The 25707-nt window shown below is 47.4% G+C and overlaps 1 pseudogene; it reads left to right on the top strand.

Annotated features, from left to right (window-relative positions):
* The window catches only part of LOC138286926 (zinc finger protein 850-like), a 322857-nt pseudogene that overhangs the window by 170989 nt on the left and 126161 nt on the right, over positions 1-25707 (top strand).

Raw genomic sequence — 25707 nt, 5'->3', positions numbered from 1 at the left:
CATAACCCACCGGAGGGAATAACTCCTGGAGTTTGTGACAGTGGTACCCTTGAAATCTGAAGGGAGGGAGAATGTCTGTAGGAAACCTTAGAAAGGAAACATGAGGTGCATCTGATGAAAACCTGTTGTAAGAGACTAAGGGGGTCATTCTGACTTTGGCGGGCGGTGGACGCCGCCCGCCAAAGTAACCCCGTCGAAAGACCGCGGGGTCATTTCGACTTTCCCGCTGGGCCGGCGGGCGACCGCCAAAAGGGCACCCGCCGGCCCAGTGGGAAAGACCCTGCAACAATGAAGCCGGCTCCAAATGGAGCCGGCGGAGTTGCAGGGGTGCGACGGGTGCAGTTGCACCCGTCGCGATTTTCACTGTCTGCAAAGCAGACAGTGAAAATCTTTATGGGGCCCTGTTAGGGGGCCCCTGCACTGCCCATGCCAGTGGCATGGGCAGTGCAGGGGCCCCACGACACCCGTCCCGCCATCCGGTTTCTGGCGGTGTAAACCGCCAGAAACAGGCTGGCGGGAAGGGGGTCGGAATCCCCATGGCGGCGCTGCAAGCAGCGCCGCCATGGAGGATTCTCCGGGCCAGGGGAAATCCGTCGGGAAACCGCCGGATCCCCTTTTCTGACCGCGGCTTTACCGCCGCGGTCAGAATGGCCCTGGAAGCACCACCAGCCTGTTGGCGGTGCTTCCGTGTCCCTCCACCCTGGCGGTCCATGACCGCCAGGGTTGGAATGAGGGCCTAAGACAGACTGACGACACAGCACTCCAGTTTCCCAAATTGTCCTTAATAAGCACACAAGAATCTGCCTACACTCGTTTCTGAGATTCCTCCATCTTACCTCAAAAGACAAAGGCCCTCATTACAACCCTGGCGGTCGGTGATAAAGTGGCGTTAATACCGGCAGCAGGCCAGCGGTAATACCCGCTTAATTATGACCACGGCAGAAACTGTCACGGTTTCGGGCGGGTCTGATCAGGACTTTGGTTGGGACACCCCTTGAGGTCACCGAATATCCTAAAGAGGTAGTACACTGGGGCAGAGGAGCAGCTAAAGGCATACACGGAAAGGACAGCTATGGATAGGCACAGGAAACAGGAAAGTAAAAGCAGAGCAACCCTTGTGTGAACAAACAGGAAACGGATTACCAGTGGACAAACACGCTGGGGTTGTACACAGAGTAAGGCGCAGAACCTCCCACAGTGACAGGGAATCTCAATGCCTCTGTGCAGTTTGCTCTTACAGATAGTCACCCTGCCAGCCCCATAGAAAGGAGGCAGCAGAAGTGATTCGGTCTCTGGACCCTAGAGCGCAAACAAGGATAGTACTTACATACACAGGACACGCTCTTGTGGGTCCAGCTGGAAACACAGTGGCGATTCCTGAGAAAACAGCAATAGCACACTGTCACTGTTAGGCACGAAATACAACGTATAACACTGGACAAGGATGGGGGCTGGAATTGCCTCCTGGAAACCAGGAGCCAACCCCAGTACACAGGAGGACACGTATACACTGGTGAAGACTGATAGAACACTTACCAGACACAAAGAACCAAGAAGAAACAGAAACAGAAGGCAACAAACAAAGAGGCAGAGGCAAGAACTAGGAACAGGCTCAGGCTGAAGCAAAGGCGGGTCTAGGACTTGAAAACAGGGCGCAAACTTCTGGCTGGGACAGACAGAGACAGGACTGGGAAACTGAGAACAGGCGAGGACAGGACTGGAATACAGGGAGTAGGAAATGAGCAGTAAACAGGACTGGGAAACAGAGAGAAGGTTCAGGCTGAAACAAGGCAGGAGCAGGGCAGAGAAACAAGGAGCAGGCTTTGGAAGAAACAAACAGGTACAAGGCTAAGAAGTAGGGAGCAGACTCTGGCTGGAACAATCAGGAGCAGGGCAGAGAAACAGGATCAGGCTGGAACAGAACAGGAACAAAACTGGAACACCATCCGACAAGGGGTTTGTAACACAAAGGAATTGAAGTCCGATGCACGACGGGGAGCTTGAGGAAATGGCTGCTTATAAGCAGTTCCCAGCTGGGCTGCACAGGAGAGGTCACAGGTGTGTGTAGTTTCGGACACTTGCAAGTCCTGGAGGAGAGGATCCAGTGAAAAGGAGCAACTGGACTTCTCCCATAGAAGACAATGGGAAACAGAATCCGGGTTTTCCTGACTACCAAGCTGTGCATTATGGGATTTGCAGTCCCAAGAAGCAAATGTAGTCCTACACAAGTATACCATGGTGAAAAGAGAAACAAACAGGAGTCAGCAAGGGACTCTAGATAGGTGTTCAAGGTGATTCCCAGGCTTCCGACAGTCCCCTTACAGCGCCCCCTAGAAATGGGATGACAGAGTCGTAACAGAAACAGCTCAGACAGACAGCCACTTTAACACACCGACAGCCAGGGTGGAATCAACAGGCACCACGGCGGTAGCCTCCAACAGCCGGGTTGAAGACAATGTTCCGTCCACTGTATTATGAGAGGCCAATACGCCACCTTTTCCGGGGCGGTACCAACGACATCAAAAGCCTGGCGGAACCACTGCACAGAAGGGAAACAACTCACCTGTGGAGACTCAGGGAACAACCACGCTGACATGGAGCCCGGGCTGCACATATTCCCAATGTTGTTTTACGTCCTGCTCCATTACGAACACCAACGACGGCGAAGACGACCACGGTGAGTACTGCCGCCTAGCACACAGGGGAGGGGGGAGGAAAAAGAGAGTGCCACACACACCCCCACCCCCAACACCATACACACAAGCAGATGCAGTAACATAACATATTTACCCCGTACCCTTCAGGAATAATGCAAGGACAACTACTATAGAGTAAAAAGAGTGTAATAAGATACATTAGTAGCAAGATGTGCACCCAAATCAAAAAGTATACACTTATTTACAAATCAAGGCACATTGCCCAGTCCTCAGTGTCCGTGGGCCACAGGGCAACATCACAAAGTCCAAGGCCCCACCTCACTTCTGCAACAATACGGATAGAACACTGCAGGGGCATCAGGTCAAAAATAGCCAGGCACCTCAGGGGGACAGGGAACGGGGGGCACCTCAGCCAGAAGATGGTGCAATGCCACTGGTCCTGAGGGAGCAACATGCCTTGTGCTTGGTCCTGGGGAGTGCAAGGCCACAGTCTCTTAAGTGGGTGACTTGCCCAATAGTTCTGGAGGGGGCAACATGCCCTGTGCTTGGTCCTGGGGAGTGAAAGGCCACAGTCTCTCAAGTGGGTGACTTGCCCACATGCTCTGGAGGGGCAACATGCCCTGTGCTTTGTCCTGGGGAGTGCAAGGCCACAGTCTCTCAAGTGGGTGACTTGCCCACATGCTCTGGAGGGGGAAACATGCCCTGTGCTTCGTCCTGGGGAATGCAAGTCCACAGTCTCTCAAGTGGGTGACTTGCCCATGTGCTCTGGAGAGGGCAACATGCCCTGTGCTTCGTCCTGGGGAATGCAGGTCCACAGTCTCTCAAGTGGGTGATTTGTCCACATGCTCTGGAGGGGGCAACATGCCCAGTGAGCTTCATCCTGGGGAGGATGGGGTGAGTGGAAGGCTTCTCCACTGGTTCTGGAGGGGGCATCGTGCCCAGTGAGCTTCATCCTGGTGAGGATGGTGTGAGTGGAAGGCTACTCCACTGCTTCAGGAGGGGGCATCGTGCCCAGTGAGCTTCATCCTGGGGAGGATGGGGTGAGTGGAAGGATTCTCCACTGGTTCTGGAGGGGGCATCGTGACCTGTGATGCAGATCTTGGTGAGTGCAAGGTCACAGTCTCTCAGGTGGGTGTCATACCCACAGGATTTGCAGGGGCCAGGCCGCACAACAGCCCATGGACGCAGGGCTACGCAGTGTCCGCTGGCGGTGACGGCTGCTCAGAGGTGGCAGTGGTGGTGCTGCTGGTGGAGCTGGTAGTGGTGGGGGGAGGCTCCAGCCCATCCCCTGCAGCCTCGGACGGCTGCCCACTGGGACTGCTGCTGCAGGTGGTGGTGCTGGTGGCGGTGCTGCTGGTGGAGCTGGTAGTGGTGGGGGGAGGCTCAAGGCCATCCCCTGCAGCCTCGGACGGCTGCACCACCATGGTTGTTGGTGGTGGATACGACTGAATCCCAGCACCAGGCCCCTTGTCTCTACTGCCTGCTGTTGCAGTCCCCTTGCCCTTCCTTCCTGCAGCTGGGACTGCCTCCTTGCCCTTCCCTCCTGCAGCTGGGACTGGCCCCTTGCCCTTCCCTCCTGCAGCTGGGACTGGCTCCTTGCCCTTCCTTCCTGCAGCTGGGGCTGCCTCTTTGCACTTCCTTCCTGCAGCTGGGTCTGGCCCCTTGCCTTTCCCTCCTGCAGCTGGGGCTGGCTCCATGCCCTTCCATCTTGCAGCTGTGACTGGCCCCTTGCCCTTCTCTCCTGCAGCTCGGGCTGCCTCCTTGCCCTAACCCTTCCTGGAGCTGGGACTGACCCCTTGCCCTTCCTTCCTGCAGCTGGGGCTGGCTCCTTGCCCTTCCTTGAAGCACTTGGGGCAGGCACCCTTTCTGTCTGGCTGGCTGGTGGCCGGGATCCTTTCCCACCTGGAGTTGCTGGGGACACTACTTGCCCGTGGACTGGCTGGCTGAGGTGCTTGCATGGGTTTTGACCACCCTGACCTGACGTGAGGGACGGAGGAGGGCTAGGGAAGAGGTCAATGGTGGAGAGGAAAAGCTTCTTAGGGGCATTGAGTTGGGAAGAGGGAAATGGTTTGGGAGTGGAGGAAGAGGGAGTGGTGGTAGGAGGTGCCAGTTTGCTGTGTTTGACAGTGGGTGCTCCGCCTGCTATAGACCCCCAGGGTCCGCATGTCCTTGGCACTGGCATGTCATATTCCCTTCTTTTGATGGGTGCTGACCTGCAGGGAATTACACACAGGGAAAGGTATTAGTCTGACCGTCCTGCCTGTTACACTTATGACCCACCATGCCCCATCCCATCCCCATTAGCGCAGACATGGCCCAACATACAAGCTGCACGCTGCCCAGGGCCCATCCACCCACACCTCCCTACATGAGGCCTTCACACACAGCACTCCATGCATTCCCATCCCATGCATCGTACTCACAGTGTACTCACCTGTTGGTCTGAAGGCCCATACAGAAGTCGGTACTGGGGTAGTCACCCCATCCACCAGTCGCTCCAACTCTGCCGAGGTGAAGGCAGGGGCCCTTTCTCCTGTAACACGACCCATGGTTGGTTCGAGACACAGGTCACAGCAACACATGCAGTGTAGGTCCTCTCCTGTTGAAGGTCAGATAGTAAGTGAGTGAACAGATAGAAAATGGCGGTCACGTCCGCAGCGGTGGGTACCGTCACCGCCGGCGTATATCACCACTGGCCACTGTACCCCATAGGGCCCAATGAAAACCAATGAGGAGTTGCACGGCGCTTCTCGCCGCCTCCCGCAACTGCGCAAATTGTCAACGGAATTACCTCATTTCCACCTGTCCCTCCATACTGGACAGGTGGACGCCATTTCAGGGTTGGGCAGACCATAGATCCTAACTGTGTCACAGTACACAAATTCAAATTATGGACATATCCCACCACAATAATGTTACATTCACAATATGCATTGCACTGTAGTGGTTAGAATGTACACATGATGACCAGCTGCTCACTCTTTTGCCCCATAGATTGCAACCGCTGCGGATGAATAGGAGATCGAGACATCCCCCCCGTGTACACACCCCTGGTGGACTTGGCAACAATGGAGGACAAGCACATTATCCTCACCTATAGACTTGACAGGGCCTCAATCACTGAGCTGTGTGCCCAGTTGGAGCCTGACCTAATATCTGCTATCCGTCACCCCACCGTGATCTCCCCTCTTGTGCAAGTGCTATCTGTACTCCATTTCCTGGCAACTGGTTCTTTCCAAGTGACTGTGGGCTAAGCAGCAGGAATGTCACAGCCAATGTGCTCAATAGTGCTGACCAGAGTGTTGTCTGCCCTAATAAAACACATGTGCAGCTACATCGTTTACCCCCGAGGATTTGGCCACAGTAAAAGCTGACTTCTGTACAATGGAACATATCCCCAACATCATTGGGGCAATAGATGGAACACATATTGCATTTGTCCCCCCCGGCGAAATGAACAGGTGTTCAGAAATCGAAATAGTCCAGATGGTGTGCCTGGTGGGCCAGTACATCTCCCACGTCAATGCTAAGTATCCTGGGTCTGTGCATGATGCCTTTATCCTGAGGAATAGCAGCATCCCAAATGTGATGGCCCAACTACAGAGGTACAGGGTGTGGCTAATAGGTGAGCCCTGGTTCCCACCCAGTGGATGTTGGTGTATGGGTATGGTGTGGGCCCTAAGGGTGAGTGTGTGGCTAACAGTTGTCCCTCGATATTTGCTGGTGACTCTGGTTACCCCAACCTCTCATGGCTACTGACCCCTGTGAGGAATGCCAGGACAAGGGCAGAGGAACGTTACAATCAGGCACATGGGCGAACAAGAAGGATTATAGAGAAAACCTTTGGCCTTCTGAAGGCTAGGTTTCAGTGCTTCCATCTAACTGGTGGATCCATGTGCTACTCACCCAAGAAGGTCTGCCAGATAATCGTGGCATGCTGTATGTTGCACAACCTTGCCTTGAGACGCCAGGTGCCTTTTCTGCAGGAGGAGGAGGCTGGAGATGGCTGTGTGGCAGCAGTGGACCCCGTGGACAGTGAAGATGAGGAGGCAGAATATGAGGATGAGGACAAAAGGAGTGCAATTATTTGTCAATTTTTCCAATGACACACAAGTAAGACAGTGTTATTTCACATTTCATAGAAAGTTTGATGTGTGACATTGTCACTGGCAGGCTGTGGATTCCTACTGCTATGCCCACTCACTGTACTCTTTGGCATCTCTTTTTGCAGATGTTGGTGCCCCACTATAGCTCCTGGTGTGTTCAGTGCAGCCAACTACAGGTCTTTCCTATGTAAACATTACTGTACAGTTGAACTGCAATGTTTGAACCTTGTTAAACAAATACATTTTGAAATCATTTGACATACACCATACTTATATTTTATCAAAGAGTGTTTATTGCAGTGCTCTGAAGAAGAGGAGGTAGTGTAATGGGCTGGGCTGATGATGGAGGAAAGTCCAGGTTAGAGTCCATTCTATTTGTGTCATAGGTGCAGTGTCCAAGGGGGCATAGGAAGGGGAGCAATGGCAGTTCAAGGTGGACAGGGTGACAGAGTGGGACACAAGGGTGACAATCAGGGTGACAATCAGGAGAGTCTTATTTCCTGGTGGGGGTCTTGGTAGTGGTCTCTGGCTTCTGCCTAGATCGCAGGGAACGTTTGTGGGGTGGTTCTCCTTCTGCAGGGGGAGGGGTGCTGGTGGCCTGTTGGTCCTGTGTTGGGGCCTCCTGTCCACTAGTGGCAGCGGAGGTGGAGGGCGGTTCAGTAGTGTGGCTAGTGTCAGGGGCCCGCTGGCGTGCCACTGCCTTCCTCATGTTGTTGGCCATGGAGACCAGGGTGGTGTTAATGGCCTTCAAGTCCTCCCTGATCCCCAGGTACTGTCCCTCCTGCAGCCACTTGTTCTCCTGCATCTTGTCCATGATCTGGCCCAGCGTATCCTGGGAATGTTGATATGCTCCCAGGATTGCAGTGAGTGCCTCCAGGAGGGTCGGTTCCCTAGGCCTGTCCTCCCCCTGACTCACAGCAGTCCTCACAACTTCTCTGTTGTCCTGTGCCTCTGTCCCCTGGCCCACTGGCACTGACCCCAGGTCCCTGATTATCCTGTGTTTGTGGGGTGGCCTGGTGTCTCTATAGTGGTGGACACACTGCTAATTGACGTGTCCTGGGTATAGAGGTATGGGCCCGCTGGGTGGGTGCTGTGGTAGTGTTTCCTGAGGGGGGAGGCTCTGTGGTGGTGTGTGACTGTGCCTGGGTAACCGATTGTCCGGAGGTCCTTGACGGGCCAGTTTGGTCATCCAGATCCAGGCGAGCAGAGCTGCTGTCACCACTGTGGGCCTCTTCTAGGGAGGGACTGGATGTTGCTGGCACCTCTTCGCCAGTGACATTGGCTGGGATACCTGTGGGGATGTAAATCCAGTGTCATTGTTTCTGCGTGTGAGATCTTGTGCATGGGTGTGTTGCCCTCTATGGTTGTTATTGCCCTGGCAGCTTTGCCTTGTGTGAGTTGTTATTTGGTGGGCTAGGTGATTCTCTCTAGTGTGCATGCTTTAGTGATATGTGTCCATGCAGGTCTGTGAGTGGTGTGCATGGATTGGTGGTGCATGCAGGGCTTGGCATTGGGATGAGTTGGTTGTGATGGTGGGGTGTGTGGGAGGTGGTGGAGTGATGGGAGTGAGGGTAAGGGTGGTTGTATGTGATGGCATGCAGGTAGGGGAGTGAAAGTAGTAAGGAGTTGACTTACCAGAGTCCAGTCCTCCTCCTACTCCTGCCAGGCCTTCAGGATGCATGATTGCCAAGACTTGCTCCTCCCATGTTGTTAGTTGTGGGGTAGGAGGTGGGGGTCCACCGCCAGTCCTCTGTACAGCCAGTTGGTGTCTTGCTGCAATGGAACGCACCTTCCCCCATAGGCCGTTCCACCTCTTCCTTTGTTCTGGGGTGCTGTCCCACGGCGTTGACCCTGTCCACAATCCTCCGCCATAGCTCCATCTTCCTAGCAATGGATATCTGCTGCACCTGTGATCCAAATAGCTGTGGCTCTACCCAGATGATTTCCTCCACCATGACCCTGGGGGACTGTTGTTCCTCCTGGAAGTCCTGGACTCAGGGCACAGGCCCTGGGTGAGAAATCAGTCTCAAGGCACCACCCCTGAGATGGCATCAGTGTGAGTGGAAGGAGGGTGTCTACCATCTGAGGGTGTATCCCACCCCCCACTATGAGAAACCTGAGGGAGACCTCAGGAGAATGGGAGGGACTTGTTGCTAGACTTTGGCCTGGAGGTGGGGCCTGCCCAAAACCCCAGACTGGAACTTTTACCTGGCAGTGGGTGGCTTGGGGCCTGGCCCTTGACACTGATGGCAGTGCCCTCTGTTGGTTACTGTCTCTGAGGACAGAAGCTTTTCTGGGTTGAGCACAGAAATCTGACTCAGGGGCAGAATGGGCTGCACCACCTAGTTGGACATAGTGTTACTATCTCCTTAGTGGAATCATAGAGGAAGCCTCACAGATGATGTCTGCAGATGAGAAATGTTGCTCAGTAGCCCAGGAGGGCGGTGACAGGGGTACAGATAGGTTAAAAGGAGCCTAGAACAGACATGTGCCACTGCAGAAGGGAACTGCCCACATTCCATCGCCTGAGCAGGATGCTGCTCAGTCTGCCATTGTTTGTGGCTGCGTGGGGGAGTAACTCTTTGCTGAAAAACTTAGTGCACTTTACCCCTGCCAAACAGTAGTAAAGTGATTTTACTACTCCTTTCCACACTGTAAAATTGGTATACACCAGATTGGTTTGTTCAATTTCCCATACGTCCCTAGTATATGGTACAAAGTGTTCCCCGGGCCAGTAAATTAAATGCTACCATTGGACTCAGCACACATTGTGGCATCCACTGCAGTGGCCCTGTTAATCAGGTCTCTGGGCTTACCATTTTAGTCTAGCCATGCATTTTTAAACTGCAAATTCGACTCAACAAAATAACTCCTTTTGACAGGCCCTACTTTCCTTATAAATATTAATAGGATCCCCCTATTTAGGCCTTATTCTCCATAAGGTATAGTACACCGCATTTAAAAGTAGGACATGTAAAGGCTGATTGTTCTATATGTCAGTGCAATGAAAAACATCTAAAAGGTATTTTCACTATAGCAAGGCTGTGTGCTCCGTAGGAAACCACTGGGTTACATTATTACATCTAAGCAGATAGAAAAACTATTCAAGAACTCTTTTCAAGAAATATTCAAACTTCAATTTGATGGTAAATTTCCCTGCCTGGGAAGATCCCAGAGAACTGGGCCTTCTCGCTCTTCTACCCAGGACAAAAAAGTGGACTGCAAGGGTTATAAAGCTGACCTCCTGTTCAAGCTGCAGGGATCCATCAAAAAAACTTTCTGCAACTTTCCAGTTGATCAGTGGCAACTGGGTCTGAGCTGGACTCTGATGGACACCTTGTAAGTCTCTAATTGCCTCGGCTGAGGTCCTGGGGGGCCTTTCGAAGTGTACTCATGTGGTTAGTTGGAATTTGAAGGACTAAAGCCAGGAGGTAAAATCTGTGACCGCAGCAAACCTGGTTAGTGTATCTGACCAGTGCTGCATTGTGGTTCTTTATATGATATCAATGGCATTTTGAGCTTTGTGGTGCTTTAGAAAAAAATGATTAATATGGAGGATGTGGGGATTTGTCAAGTAAATTGTTGGTTGTCATAGATTCTCTGTTATCAAAATTGAATGACTGATATCGTTAATTAATATTAAATTATGAATCAATGTTTGTTTGCCTTATCTGCGCGCATAATGTAAAAGCATGACATTACAATGAACCCCTCGTTCTGCTTTACAAGAAAAGCCCTGGAAGGAGCTGCAGCTTGGTATGCAACAAGGTCTGAACTTTATTTTCTTTAGGAAGAACTAAAGTATCTCTTTTCTTTATAATGTGTTTGGGCCAGAACCAGGACCTGCAAGTTGCACTAGTTTTAGGGAGATCTATGGATGCTACGGCAAAAACAAATCCCCCTCAAAGCACAATAATGCTTCAGTTTTTCAGGTTAGAAGAAGCCTGAAATGCTTGAACTAACCCGAGGGGGAATGGGAGAGTGGCAAAGGTTACTTAACAAACAGCAAGGTAAAGACATAAATTGGCACTTGAGCTGATACAAAGTGAACAAAAAAAAGCATTGAAGTTTGTGAATGCAGTTACCTTTGTTTTTAAACTTAAGTATAAGCAGCATATCCTGCTCCATCTCTTTTTCCACAGTCTGTTCTTGTATAAATGAAATCCTGACCATGTGCATCTTCCTAAAGCTGTACCTGTAGCACGTGGTGCTCCCTGAGTGCCCGTTCTTTACTAAGTTACTCTGTGGACACTGGTGAATCACCTCCTTGTCCATGTGCATCTTTCTAAAGCTGTGTCGCGTGGGCTCTCATTATTCTAAATGAGACTACTGGATTTCTAGGTAGCAGGATTGATAACGGTGTGGGGGACTGAGTCTGACCCACGTGTAAAGAACTCTGTCACCCTAAATCCGGTTTTTGCTCTGGCTAACTAGCAGTGCCTCATTTCTCCCCTGTGGAAGGAATGATTTGGCAGCCGAGCGCATGACATCTTCGGAACTTCTCAGGGAAGTCGTGGTTACTCAGATCCAAACCAACTCTCTTATTTCCAATATGATCTCATATACAAATGACAAAGACAGTATAAGTTTTATATAATGTTTTAATAAAACGACTGTATTTTAGATATTAAGGCGTGAGCCGCAATAACCACAACGATACAACACAGTAGGATTGTGATAGTTACCAGGAGAGTAAAACATAAAAACAAAGCTATCATATTGTCAAACAGTTTCTACTCTCCCTCTGCTTGTTCTATCTAGAGCACAGCATGTTAAGCTTCTAGTTTGCCTATTAGAATCACTATGGGGATATCAGCCCTCATACCTGAGCAAAGACCTGTGATCTTGGTTCAGCATCTGCAACGAGGCAGTCAACGTCAAGTTGTGGTTCCCTGGTCGGAATCTCCCTCTTGCGTGTATTGGGACAAGGAAGTGATTTTATAACTAACATGTCATCGTGATCACAAAATGTCCCTACGCAGGAATGCCAAGTCTAAACTCTTACCACGTCTATCGGCAATGTACCAGACTGTATCCTTGACTGAAGCACAGAGTAAATATGTTATGGAGAACTCCAGTGCTGAAGTAGGCAAAACAGTGTGATATGAATAAAAAACAACACCGTAGAACTGGCTATTTGAAAAATAACAGTACGAAGCCTAATTAAAAGCATGTAGAGCAGAGTGCACAGAGGCTCTAAGCTGTCAGCAAATGAATAAAATATATTCAGGGCAAAATGCACAAAGGCCTAAAGCCTGAAGCTAAAGCGCAATGAATACGTAAAACTAACCATACTACACCCTCCCCTTGTCGGTAGCAAGTGGTTCCAATAATATAAAAGGATGCCCTAAAGATAAACAATACCTAAAACAAGTATTTCGACAAGGTGAGAAGACAACAAAGTCATAAATTTAGGTAACATGTGGTCATAAAACCAAATTCAATATAGTGTCAATTTTGTAAAAATCCAATCGTCAGATAGAAGCAATAGAACGCAGGAGTTCCTCCACTTCGATATATGTCAATATCGGAAGATCCACGCCACAAAGTATCATGGAGCAGGTGTGATCCAAAGCCCCAAAACCAGTCAGGGCGGCACCCCGTGCAGGGCCTATGAAAGAGACAATACCATCTTCCTCCAGGAAGGGAATCTCATAAACTGCCTCACGAAGCAAGCGCATCCGTAGTGCACAAGTCTGGGAATGAGCCCTAATCGGGAACATCAACAGATCAGTATCGACCATTGGAGGGCGCTGCAATGAGAGACAGAGAGCCAGTGCATGTTCAAACGAGCACCAAAGGCATCGAAACACGGGTTGCACACAATCCAAAACCGGTCTGAATGACAGAGACCAGTCGCACTCCAAATGTCCCAGGAGTGTCGCTCCAAAATGCTGCATCATGCGTTCACGACACAGCTGCGCTGATGGGAGCAGCAGTACAGGATCTCGTTGTGACGGGACAGCCATTGCGAAAAAATAGCAACAACAGCAAGACTCCAGCCAATAAAGCCAAAGTAATCGGGAAACCCCCAAAAATGCTTCCGAAAATAGAATGTATAGCCGAAGGTATCAAACCGAATATGGAAGAGAAGGTATGAGCAAAACCAACACCAACGACTTTGAAAAAATGTGCAATACCAGCGGTGCTGGATGCATTAAATATACGTCCCACAAGTTCACCGAAGTGATTCGGAAAGTTAGTATTCAAAAGGGACTGTATCTCCGCCGATGACCTTGCCACCTGAAGTGCGTAGGTCTCGCTAGCAGATGTAAGGGCCACATGCTTTTGAAACAATAAAGCTTTTAGCCGACTCAACTTGTCGAAATCAACCTTGGAAGTAGCAATATGAGGCCAGATGTCTGCTACCTCCCTAAATTGAGTGGGGGGAAACAACACATTCCCGCAGCACGTAACGGCCTTGTTGACAACGACGATGTAAACTATTCCGGCACGCATGCCACAGCAGCGTTCGCTGTTAAGAACAATGTAACTGCTGTTAGAAAGCACCTGGAAAGTGTTTTTAATAACCAGGACTGGAACTCCCTTCAGATAACAAGCTAAGTTAGCAATCGAAGCATTACACGCCCCGTGCAAGGACAGCTGTTTACAAACCATTGAATGGCTGACAGAAGCTTCGCATTCGCTGCCGCTAAGAAAAACCTCCTTCAAACCATTAACACATCTGTACTGAAAGGGAAGGTCCCACACCTCGTGTATGTAACTGTCTCCCAATAGTTCATATCTACCCACCGGAATGTGCTTCAAACACGAAGTAAATTGCAAAGTAGAGATAGGCAAATTAATAACCCCATGGATCAACCATTCAGCTGACGGAATCTCAGCTACCGTGAAAGGCAGTTTCTCTAATTTTTCAATATTTAACATAACATATGTCGCTTTCTTTTTAGCCATCAGTTGTTGTTGACGAGTCAAATTAAAAGAGATAAAGAATTCCCTGGCACGAACGTGCTGCCATGGAACGCGACCCGCCTTCAAGGTCTGAAGAGTCCAACCCAGCTGCATGATGGACCGCGTCTGACTCTGCCCATGATATAAAGAAGACATGTCCGATTTAATAATGTCAATGGCAGAGGAAACAATGCTGTCAATCGTGTAAACACGTTCGGAAAGGGTATGCATGCCATTATCAACAACAGACAAAGTCTGCATCAGATTTTCTTGATCAATCTGCCTCAACCGGGCTGCAGCCTCTTGTTGTGAAAGCTTCCAAATCTCATTATAAACCTCGTATAAGAACCTTTTCTTCCGTGGTACTCTGGGACCTGACAAAAAATCTTGTAAATCAGTATTATTAGACAGTAACATGAGATGTGACTTAACTGCATCCAGCGTGGATGACTTCAACCATTGCTGACAAAGCTTCCCCACACTGTATGTAGTTATAATATCAGCATGTTCTGGTGAAACGTAACGAGGGTCTGCCCTACTAGTCCTGAACCCCCCTGAAGAGGTGACAAAACGTTGATGACACATATTAGTGTCTACAGGCCATAATAACCACCCGCCTGGATGTAACGATGAAGTGTTAAGTGTACCATTCTGGACCCAATGTGTCAAGTCACTGAAAGTAGCATTCACATAGTGCTGCCAATTTTTTAATTTAGAAGGGACAGGTATACTAGGCAAAGTTAACTCCTTAATCGTCGCTAAGCCCAAACAGCTAGTCTGTTGTACTGTGTCATTGAGGAAAATCATCTGCACAGGGATAATACATGCTCTAAATAACGTGTCCCTGCCTTGCATTTGCCAATTTTTCGTACCCCAAACACTTTTCAAGTCAACAGTTTTGAACCAGTATTCATATCCCTCGACCGACAGTTTAGATACAAACAAATTGGAATACAGTAATTTAGTATTGGTCAATAATATTTGCTTATTAGAATACGGTGTAACTTTAAAATAGTAGGACCTAGCATTACGTGGATCATGCCCAGCAAAATATGCAAATTTTTCATAATACGTTTTTGAACTCCCTTGTGGAGGAGTCGAGCAATGTTCCCATTGCACATAATTAAACATGTGCTTAGGGCTACTAGCTTTATGAATAAAGTGGTGTCCATAATAGTTGTAACAAAACATGTCACCATGATTATCTCTAAACTGGTAAGCATCTTCATCGTCATAGACAGTATAATATTGCAAATCCGTTAGCATAGAATCTACTGTCTTCACATCCCAATCATCAGAAACAATGCCAGGTATAACAATATAATTCATTGATAATTTGAGGACATACGGTATTTGAATCAATTCAGTGGGACCATATATATCAAACATTACTTTATCCCACACAATTCCATCCGGAACTGGTATAGCAGAAATGTTCACTGTGGACAAGTCTCTTCGAACCATATGAGACGAAAAATGTGGTTTCAACACAGTCTCCACGTGCTCAATGTCAGATTGATCAGGAAGAAAATGACCATGTATTATCAGAAAAAAAGTAACCACAAATCCCAACCATAATAAAATAGTCATCACGGCCAAAAACAGCCAAAAATAGTTCCAAGGAAAAACAAAATATGTTCGTTTAAGCCATCCCAGCAGCCGTCGTGGACCGTGGACAGAAGACATCGAAGACGAGGAGCCGGACCCATCATTATCAGCGTCGTTGAAGCAGCCAGAAGCAGTTCTAGCAAAAGGTGCAACTGTGAACGAAGAAGTAGACGGAGGCTCTCGCCGTGGCACGCTATAAACCACATGTTCAGAAACGTCAGTAGAACGTACAGCAATTTGATCACAAGATTCCATATTAATCGCCGTCGGTGGAACAATCGCAAGATCATCATCCACCCTCCCCAAGCTCAGAGAGGAAACAGTGTCGGTGAAAATCACCTGCAGCGGGACCTCGTCCCCAGTAGTGAGAGGGATTCCAGAACTACTGGGTGTCCCTCTTGGTCTGCTGTGCAGAATCGGCCACATGTTGTATCTTGACATTATCAATGGAAACAAAGCGATTTCCTTTGGCCCCTCGCAGCGGCGGTAAAATCACAGTTCTCGTGCCGCTTACCCCTAACACAGGGACAGGTTCTCGATAGGAAGGACCAAATTATTTTTTAACTGCGACCTTTTCACGCACTAGATCCCCAATCCTGGGTATCCAACCAGTAGGTGTTACTGGCCTATCCTTAATTCCTGAGGAGGCAGCATTAGCAGAAGAGTTATCTTCACGGAATTGTTGTAAATCCTGCAAAACAGTGACACGATCATTTATGTCAAAGGGCGTATCTGCCGCCTCCACACCAGGACCATCAAGATCAGGAACATACATTCGTGTTCCAAACAGGCACTCATATGAAGTACGACCCCCCAGTGACCTTCTAGGCAAGTTATTAAGTGCTCTCTGTACTCCATATAGGTGGGCTAGCCAACCACGACCCGTACCTATAACTCTGGCCGTTAAGGACTGCTTTAAATCACGATTTAAACGCTCCACGACAGAATTTCCCTCGGGATGAAATGGAGACGAGAATTGGAGTTGGACCCCCAACGAAGCCATGGTGTCCCTGAATGCCTTAGAGGCAAAAGCAGGGCCCTGGTCCGAATGAAAAGCCGCAACTGCAAATATATCGACAAAGATGCGCAAATCTTTAATAACAGTGCGAGCGTCAGCCGAGCGTTGTGGCCATACCCATACAAATCTGGAGCACGAATCTACAGCAACCAATATATACTTGTATGCACTATCTGGCGTCAGCGGACCACAATGATCCAAGTACACACACTGTAATGGTTTGTTTGAAATCAGAAGGGGCGTCTGCTGCAGACGTCTAGCCGACGATGCCTTAATTTGTTGACAAATGTCACAACAAAGGACATACTGCTTCGTCTCTTTATAGAGACCAGGCCATCAGTAACGAGCCTGTAAAAGTGAAATTGTGGCAGCCACCCCAGCATGTGCAGAAGCCACCCCCTCATGGGCTGCAGAAATCAATCGAGGTCTCTCTATTTTATTCGGAATTTCACGTACACCAATGCCTGGAATTGTAACAGTAGCATTTAGCGCACCATTCAAGCAGTAACTATATTTTGAAGGAAATCCTTTAGGAAAGGGCGTGCCATCAGCAGTAGCTTTTATGGCAGCCGATATTTCTGTGTCTGGTTTGGAACTCGAACGAGTCACTGCGGCCACAGTGGCGACAGCCACTGCCGATTTCGCGGCTTCATCAGCCAAAGTATTCCCAGCAACGTGTGTTCCAACGCGCTGGTGTCCATGTGTATGCACAACATGGACTTTAGGAAGCGTTTCCTTCAGATCCGCAACCTTACCCCACAACATTTTATGCTTAATGGTGTTGCCTTTAGAATCTCTGAACCCATTCATCTTCCAATAGTGTAAATATTCGTTGAAAGACTGCACACAGTAGTAGGAGTCACAGACCAGCAAGGTTAAAAGTGCCGGATCCGCGTGCTCCAATGCTAACAATAGAGCTTTGAGCTCAGCCAGCTGTGCCGTGCAATCTCCCAATGTTTTAGTATAAGTATGTCGGGGGCAGAACACTTCCCCCTCCATAGTGCCGCTCACCACCGCACATGCAGCAGAATACTGTTGTTTAGTCCCAACCGCTGGTTGCGCAGAGCCATCAGTATACATGACCACTTCATATTGGTCAATAGGCAATGTACCAGCAGGAACAGGGTATTCTATTTCATATTGAAGAAATTCTTGAGTCTGCAGTTTAGGGTCAAATACATAATCTACATCAGTGGCTGTCAAAGACGTAGCCCATTGTATCCATCGCGGGTGTAGAGCCTTCGAATTAGGAACACTCGCTTTTGTAACAGCCTCTAAGGCCGGAACCGGTGAAACGACAACAATGCGTTGACCCTGGGCCAGCGGTCTTTCTTTAATAACAGCCATCTGTACTGCAGTGAGAATTTTCTCAGTTTGTGCAAAACGTTGCTCTGCAGCAGAATACAAGTGAGATTTGTATGCAATTGGGACAGTCTCCCCTTCATTAAAGGTGACATAAGTAAACCCAACAGCCCCAGGTATCACCCTGATCACTAAATGTGTCTTATTGTCCCGAGTGTGTAAGTGTTTAACTGCTAAAAGATCACTCTGTAATTCCCGCAGTATGTGTGTATGTTCAATCGTCCAAAATTTACTCGAAAAATTCGGGCGAATCAACTCGTATAAGGGTTTTATACGCGATGCATATTCAGGAATGTAAGTTCTGCCAAAATTCAGAAACCCCAACAATGAATGGAGCTTCCGAACCGTATTAGGAGGCTGCAATAAAGCACATTTCTCAAAAAAATGTGGCGCTAAGCTCTTGCCCTCACTCGACAACTCATATCCCAGGAAAATGACGCTGAGGAAGGCAATCTTTGATTTCTTAAAATTAAACTTATAGCCAATATTAGCAAACCCCACAACAATGCGCGATACGCGCCTTAGATGTTGCAGAACCTCATCATCTGTCAGATATATGTCATCAACATATGATAATGCTTCAGGGTCGAACTCATGCAGCAGTTGAGTTACACGAGCCGAAAACAGTCCTGGGCTATTCTTATACCCCTGAGGCAAACGACAAAAAATTTTCTGAGAGCCAAACGCACTGAAACAGGTATAGTCCCGACTCTCGGGCGCTATATTCTGGCAGAAAAATCCATTCGAGATATCTAATGTTGTCTTGTATTTTTTACGCACTATATTATTCATAAGCGCTGCGCTGTGTGAATTCTGTATTGCATATGTGCGTGTATGACTATTTAAATGTCGGTAATCCACCACTATCCTATATGAATGGTCCGGTTTAGCAACCGGAAACAAGGGATTATTCATCGGACGAGACACAGGGCTCAATTACACCCTGATACTCCAATTCTGTAAGAATTTGTCTAACTGATGCCCTAGCTTCAAATTTGATAGGATATTGCGGTTGTGGCTGAGGTTCGCCCTTTATCGGTATTACATGATAAGGTGATTGTCTGTCCCACCCCACGTTATTTCTATACAAGGCGGGAGCCTGTGCTAGAGCCCATGATTTACTATAGGACTCCGCGAGTTCTCTCGGAACAAGTGGTGAGAAGGAAGGTGTAATAACCTCCTCCCCAACTGGACAGTCGCAAACAAAGTCAGGTGGCCAATCTTGTTCGGCCAACAGAACATCATATGATTTTACCACATGGTCCCAAAAAATGGCGTTTATAATACGGTCAATGTCCCCTTCCAATCGCAGAGTTACTTCATATACTCTATCAGGATCAGAGACTCGCATATCCGCCGTTTCGACTTGTATGAAGTCATCAGTTGCTTTCACCTCCAGATGCTCTAGAAGACTCCGGCGAACTATTGTGACCTCTGCCGCGCTGTCTAACAGTGCTAACGCCCATGTCTTGTTCGTCAAGAGAACTCTCTTCTTGAGCGGCATGTCTAACTGAGACAGCTGCCACCTTCTTCTTTTTGAATTGCTGTTTCTGTTGCAGCGGTTTCTCTTCTTGTTTAATAGAAACCTCCGCTGAGCGTTGTGAATCCTGTCTCGGTTTCACGTACTCCGTCCTCCGCTCTGACCGCCCACCTCTCTCACTTCTCTTTTCCGAGGAGTCCTGAAAGGAACGAGATTGGCGTGTATCAGTATATTGATATCTATCAGGCGTCTTCAAAGTATCCCTATTCCTGAGATTATATTTATTCTGTGGGGTCTCCGGTTGCGGAGACTGCCCATCATCCTTCTTAGGTGTTTGCTGTTTCTTTTCCCAGCGCTTTTTCGAACCCTCAGGTTGTTGCTGTTTAGCATTATCTTTACTATTTTTACCCTGTAACTGGGGTTTTTGTGGTCTAGCCCCTAGGCTATCACGACCAATATTAGAATATGTTTCCGATATTATTCTCAGAAGCTCCCGCTCCTGATTAAGCAGCGGTACATCCCGAAGACGCATACGCACTGCTAGTGCTACTGCCTCTCCTTTGAGATTACTCAAAATAATAGAAGAAACTGTGGCAAAATTGCCCAGCAACTGCATGCCCAAATCCAAGGCAGGGGCAGCCCCATATTCATCCTGAATCTGTTTAAGTACGTCCGGTAAATTAGCTAATGTCGGTGTACCGTGTGCCGTAGTGTAGAGCGTGGCAAACACCGTGCCCCAGGTATTACAAAGGTCCACCGGAGAAACCATCCCGTACGGCAAACACATCGTCAAAATTCTATGTTTATCCTGAGGTCCCGTATGGGGAAATACTGCTTCCAGCGTATTAATTTTTTGCGCCAGCCAAAACGGAGTCTCCTCTCGTTTAGCCGGTACTTTACCCATAACTGAGTGTACAGTGGCCGGATTAAGACCCGGAACCACCGCCTGTGGGTGCGCTGGAGCAGCACGCGCTGCATTCGTGTTTAATGTCTGCATCACAAACTGAACTAATCGTCTATATGTAGCCGTTAATTCCGTATATAAACAACGAACTTCAACCACTGCCAATTGAGCAACCGCAGGATGTGGTGTATATGTAGCCAATAAAGGCCAGGTAGGACCATCATTACTCAGTGGCCCTAACCTTACTTGTGCTATTGTGTGTGGGAGGGCGCCATCAAGCCAATTATGGTGTTCTTGATAAGATAGAGGTATTTCTAAATAAGCGTAAGCCCTGTATTGTCCAGGGACATTCGCAACTGTGTATTCGTGAAAAGTATTTGTTCCCCCATCCACTGCTGGAAAAGCGACCCAAGAATAAAAAAGTTCCGTTCTATAGGCTGCATGGGCGTCCACCACAAAAGTGACCGGACCCCCCTGGACTGTCAGTCCATGTGTCAATAGATGTCCCGTGAGCGGATGTCGCATATTAATTGCTATGTTCACTACATTAGGATTCGCCATTTTATTAAAAAACAGCTGCAGGTCAGAGAAGGCACACCAATATCGGGGTTTTTTCCTTTCAAAGTTCAAGCTTGAACAACCAACCACTAAGCAATAGGAAGCACCTATGCCGTGGCGGCGGAAACCCTCAGCCCCACGTTGGGCGCCATGTCGCGTGGGCTCTCATTATTCTAAATGAGACTACTGGATTTCTAGGTAGCAGGATCGATAACGGTGTGGGGGACTGAGTCTGACCCACGTGTAAAGAACTCTGTCACCCTAAATCCGGTTTTTGCTCCGGCTAACTAGCAGTGCCTCATTTCTCCCCTGTGGAAGGAATGATTTGGCAGCCGAGCGCATGACATCTTCGGAACTTCTCAGGGAAGTCGTGGTTACTCAGATCCAAACCAACTCTCTTATTTCCAATGTGATCTCATATACAAATGACAAAGACAGTATAAGTTTTATATAATGTTTTAATAAAACAACTGTATTTTAGATACTAAGGCGTGAGCCGCAATAACCAGAACGATACAACACAGTAGGATTGTGATAGTTACCAGGAGAGTAAAACATAAAAACAAAGCTATCATATTGTCAAACAGTTTCTACTCTCCCTCTGCTTGTTCTATCTAGAGCACAGCATGTTAAGCTTCTAGTTTGCCTATTAGAATCACTATGGGGATATCAGCCCTCATACCTGAGCAAAGACCTGTGATCTTGGTTCAGCATCTGCAACGAGGCAGTCAACGTCAAGTTGTGGTTCCCTGGTCGGAATCTCCCTCTTGCGTGTATTGGGACAAGGAAGTGATTTTATAACTAACATGTCATCGTGATCACAAAATGTCCCTACGCAGGAATGCCAAGTCTAAACTCTTACCACGTCTATCGGCAATGTACCAGACTGTATCCTTGACTGAAGCACAGAGTAAATATGTTATGGAGAACTCCAGTGCTGAAGTAGGCAAAACAGTGTGATATGAATAAAAAACAACACCGTAGAACTGGCTATTTGAAAAATAACAGTACGAAGCCTAATAAAAAGCATGTAGAGCAGAGTGCACAGAGGCTCTAAGCTGTCAGCAAATGAATAAAATATATTCAGGGCAAAATGCACAAAGGCCTGAAGCTAAAGCGCAATGAATACGTAAAACTAACCATACTACAGCTGTACCTGTAGCACGTGGTGCTCCGTGAGCGCCCTTTCTTTACTAAGTTACTCTGTGGACGCTGGTAAATCACCTCCTTGTCCATGTGCATCTTCCTAAAGCTGTACCTGTAGCATGTGGTGCTTCGTGAGTGCCCGTTCTTTACTAAGTTACTCTGTGGACGCTGGTAAATCACCCCCTTGTCCATGTGCATCTTCCTAAAGCTGTACCTGTAGCACGTGGTGCTCCGTGAGCACACGTTCTTTACAAAGTTACTCTGTGGACGCTGGTAAATCACCCCCTTGTCCATGTGCATCTTCCTAAAGCTGTACCTGTAGCACGTGGTGCTGTGTGACCGCCCTTTCTTTACTAAGTTACTCTGTGGACACTGGTATATCACCTCCTTGTCCATGTTCATCTTTCTAAAGCTGCACCTGTAGCACGTGGTGCTCTGTGAGCGCCCATTCTTTACTAAGTCACTCTGTGAATGCTGGTAAATCACCTCCTTGTCCATGTGCATCTTCCTAAAGCTGTACCTGTAGCACGTGGTGCTGTGTGACCGCCCTTTCTTTACTAAGTTACTCTGTGGACACTGGTATATCACCTCCTTGTCCATGTTCATCTTTCTAAAGCTGTACCTGTAGCACGAGGTGCTGTATGATCGCCCGTTCTTTACTAAGTTACTCTGTGGACGCTGGTAAATCTCCCCCTTGTCCATGTCAATCTTCCTAAAGCTGTGCCTGTAGCACATGGTGCTCCGTGAGCGCCCGTTCTTTCCTAAGTTACTCTGTGGACACTGGTAAATCACCCCCTTGTCCATGTGCATCTTCCTAAAGATGTACCTGTAGCACGTGGTGCTCCGTGAGCACCCGTTCTTTACTTAGTCACTCTGTGAATGCTGGTGTATCACCTCCTTGTCCATGTGCATCTTCCTAAAGCTGTACCTGTAGCACGTGGTGCTGTGTGTCCGACCTTCACTAAGTTACTCTGTGAACGCTGGTAAATCACCTTTTCTGAGGTAAATACAATGAGACATATTCAATAGAACTTTTAGTTTAATATCCGTGTAAGGTCAAATATCCTTTGATAAGTTTCAAAGATGGCAAACATGAGATGTCTTTTACAGCCAGGTAAATATTGTGTATTCACATTACATTACGTTTGCATTTACTAATTTTGAATCTCTTTGCAATCAACAGGAAACGCCTTGAATGCACAAAATGATTATGAATAATGAAGATAATACTTTAAATCTGCAAAAATGCTGTCAGAAATAATGTGGAACAGTATTCCAGAAATCCTCAGTGCTGTCAGAGACAGAGGAACCTGAATATAAACTGACAGATCCTGGAGGAAACAGTAAAAGGCAATTCAGTGAATGTCTGAGCCTTTCACCTCCACGCCACATGACTAAGAAAGGAACTTTGGAAAATGAAGGCAACAACACAGATAAACCTCCTCCTGTATAACTGAATTTGAACGGGTTCAGTGTGGTGTGGTTACAACAGTGCTGTACTTCCTGAAATGCTAAGAGACCATCATTCTGTGCTCTAGGTGTATTGTAAACATTTCCTGGCCAAACCACAGAACCGAAGAAAAGCACAACGGAGTGGAGCCAAACAACTGACGGCTGAAGGAAAGAGGGGTTCTGCTGTTTAAAATACAGAGTACTGACCAGCAAGAAGATTAATCTTTACTCACAAGCGTCAAACATTGTTATCCATTCTAAAGACGCAGTCACTCACAAATAAGCCTGACACATATTGTGAGTGTGGCAAGAATTTAGTGACTGTTGCACTTCATTTTTAATTTGGAGATCAAATGTCCTAAATATCAACCCGTACAGGAAATGTGAGATTAGTACAAGTGCTTTATCAGGCATGTTGTCCCTTCAGGAAGCACGGTCATGGGATGTAGACAAATATATCCCCGACCAAGAGACACTAACCAAGAAAGAAGAAACATACACGTGCAGTGAGAGCTTTAGTTTGTCATCACTACTAAAAGAGCATCAGCGAACACCCACAGGGGAAAAGCCATTCAGATGCAGTGAATGTGTGAAGAGCTTTATTCGGTTACCACACCTACAGCTACATAAGCGAACACACACAGGAGAAAAACCTTACCATTGTAGTGAATGTGTCAAGAGCTTTAGCTGTTTATCAGACCTCCTAAGACATCATCGAACACACACACGGGAAAAACCATACCATTGCAATGAATGTGTGAAGAGCTTTAGCCTGTTATCACACCTTCAAAGACATCAGCGAACACACACAGGAGAAAAACCATACCATTGCAGTAAATGTGTGAAGAGCTTTAGAAGTTTTTCAAACCTTCAAACACATCAGCGAACACACACAGGGGAAAAGCCATTCAAGTGCAGTAAATGTGCAAAAAGCTTTAATCAGTTATCAAATCTGCAAACACATCAGCAAACACACACAGTGGAAAAGCCATTCAAGTGCAATAATTGTGCGAAGAGCTTTAATCAGTTATCAAATCTACAAAGACATCAGCGAACACACACAGGGGAAAAACCATACCATTGCAGTGAATGTGGGAGTAGTTTCAATGACTCTTCCGCATTAAGGAATCATGAGCGAACGCACACAGGAGAAAAACCATACCAGTGCACTGAATGTGTAAAGAGCTACAGTCGATTATCAAACCTATATAGTCATCAACGAATGCACACAGGAGAAAAACTGTTCTATTGCACCGAATGTGTGCAAAGCTTTAGTCAATTAGCACTCCTTAAAGAGCATCGGCAAACACACACAGGGGAAAAGCCATTCAGATGCACTGAATGTGTGAAGAGCTTTAGTCAACTATCACACCTCCAAAGACATAATCGAACACACACAGGGGAAAGACCATACCATTGCAGTGAATGTGCGAAGAGCTTTAGTCTGTTATCTAACCTACAGCTACACCACCGAACACACACCGGGGAAAAACCATACCATTGCAATGAATGTGGAAGTATGTTTAGTGACTCATCAACATTAAGGAATCATCAGCGAATACACACAGGAGTAAAGCCATTCAAGTGCAGTGAATGTGTGAAGAGCTTTAGTCGACTCTCAACCCTACAAACACATCAGCGAACACACACTGGGGAAAAACCATACCAGTGCAGTGAATGTGTGAAGAGCTTTAGTCTGTTATCACACCTACAGCTACATCAGCGAACACACACCGGGGAAAAACCATACCATTGCAGTGAATGTGTGAAGAGCTTTAGTGACTCATCAACATTAAGGAATCATCAGCGAACACACACAGGGGAAAAACCATTCAACTGTAGTGAATGTGTGAAGAGCTTTACTCGATTCTCAATCCTACAAACACATCAGCGAACACACACTATCACTGAACAAACAGAGAAATAATTTAGAGAGATGCGGCAAATTTGGCAAGAATTTAAGTACATAAACTATAATACTGACCCATCTGTGGACACACACAGGAGCAAAAAAGTGCAGTTGTGAGATGAAGGAATTACAGAAAATTAGAAAATTACAAATATGTGGAACATTCAAATACCAGACAATAAAAAGCAGACAATAAAAGGCCAGACTAGTCAGAATGAAGAAAAGCAGGGATATTTATAGGATTATAAAATTGCGTGACATAAATAGGATTATTTGTTGAAGGGGTGATAACCCTGTTCTAATAATAATCACAGTCCTTGTCAGGGTGAACCACAAACGTCACTAAACAAACCTGAGTTTAACCCTCTGGTTAAGCAGTCAGGCTTAACGTAGGGGCAATATGTAAAGTATTCATGTATTAATAAAGTGAAAATGCAACACAAGAAGAATGGGAATCCCAAACCAATTTAGACTAATAGAGGCTGTTTTCATAAATAAACTGGTACTGTAACAATAAAAATCCGATCTGGAGTAGAATCAGTGTTATGTTTGTTTGCCGCACAAACTGCTGCCTAGCACCAACGCAGGCACCCTT

The sequence above is a fragment of the Pleurodeles waltl genome, chromosome 4_1, assembly GCF_031143425.1.
Source record: "Pleurodeles waltl isolate 20211129_DDA chromosome 4_1, aPleWal1.hap1.20221129, whole genome shotgun sequence".
In the NCBI taxonomy this organism is placed as follows: Eukaryota; Metazoa; Chordata; class Amphibia; order Caudata; family Salamandridae; genus Pleurodeles; species Pleurodeles waltl.
Note: the sequence above shows the minus strand (reverse complement) of the source record. Positions and strands in the feature narration are given on the sequence as shown.